The 1,095-nt window shown below is 43.9% G+C and overlaps 1 non-coding gene across 1 annotated transcript; it reads right to left on the bottom strand.

The window, feature by feature from the left end:
* Positions 1–333: 333 nt before the first annotated feature.
* Positions 334–415, bottom strand: trnas-uga (transfer RNA serine (anticodon UGA)). The gene has a single exon. It is a non-coding gene; the product is annotated as a tRNA-Ser (tRNA).
* Between the last annotated feature and the right edge of the window lie 680 nt (positions 416–1,095).

Here is a 1,095-nt window from a genome sequence, read left to right as displayed (position 1 = left end):
CTTGAGAGTCAGCTGTAAATTAGGTTGAACTTTCTCAGCTTGACTTTCAACTGATCCTAAAAAAAAATTCATCACCTGCAGGTAAGTGTATTACATTGCTTCTTGTTTTGCTGAAGACCACCCCCCGAATATCCAAATTTCACGATAGTTTGACAAATGTGTTGAAACTGATTTCGTGTTGGAAGTTGGTGGCTTTTTGTGTCTCGACATATAATTTGTACAATTAGATGACTGGGTCAGTCTTGAAATTACTTCGGATTCTTCACAGTTGAAAATTTACTCTTGATTGAATGCAAAGCCTGTAAAGGAATTAATGACTTTTAAATGATTCTACACTGTGAACAGGATTCGAACCTGCGCAGGGACACGCCATTAGATTTCAAATCCAACGCCTTAACCTCTCGGCCATCACAGCCACAGCAAGAGCATCAATTTTCACACTAAAACAACTGAATTCATTTGTTGGAAGAACAAATTATCAAGACCCAAAGATTTCGCCAAACCCTTTAGAACATAGAACATAGAAGAATACAGCGCAGTACAGGCCCTTTGGCCCTCGATGTTGCGCCGATCCAAGCCCACCTAACCTATACTAACCCACTATCCTCCATATACCTATCCAATGCCCGCTTAAATGCCCATAAAGAGGGAGAGTCCACCACTGCTGCTGGCAGGGCATTCCATGAACTTACGACTCGCTGAGTGAAGAACCTACCCCTAACTTCAGTCCTATATCTACCCCCCCTTAATGTAAAGCTATGCCCCCTTGTAATACCCGACTCCATACGCGGGAAAAGGTTCACACTGTCAACCCTATCTAACCCCCTAATCATCTTGTACACCTCAATCAAGTCACCCCTAAACCTTCTTTTCTCTAATGAAAACAGCCCCAAGTGTCTCAGTCGTTCCTCATACGATCTTCCTTCCATACCAGGCAACATCCTGGTAAACCTCCTCTGCACCCGTTCCAGTGCCTCCACATCCTTCCTATAGTATGGCCACCAAAACTGCACACAATATTCCAGATGCGGCCGCACCAGAGTCTTATACAACTGCATCATGACCTCAGGACTCCGGAACTCAATTCCTCTACCA

The sequence above is a fragment of the Chiloscyllium plagiosum genome, unplaced genomic scaffold, assembly GCF_037043375.1.
Source record: "Chiloscyllium plagiosum isolate Xiang-an unplaced genomic scaffold, Cpla_swu_hap1 HiC_scaffold_33, whole genome shotgun sequence".
Classification (NCBI taxonomy): Eukaryota; Metazoa; Chordata; class Chondrichthyes; order Orectolobiformes; family Hemiscylliidae; genus Chiloscyllium; species Chiloscyllium plagiosum.
This window is presented reverse-complemented; position numbering and strand designations above follow the sequence as displayed.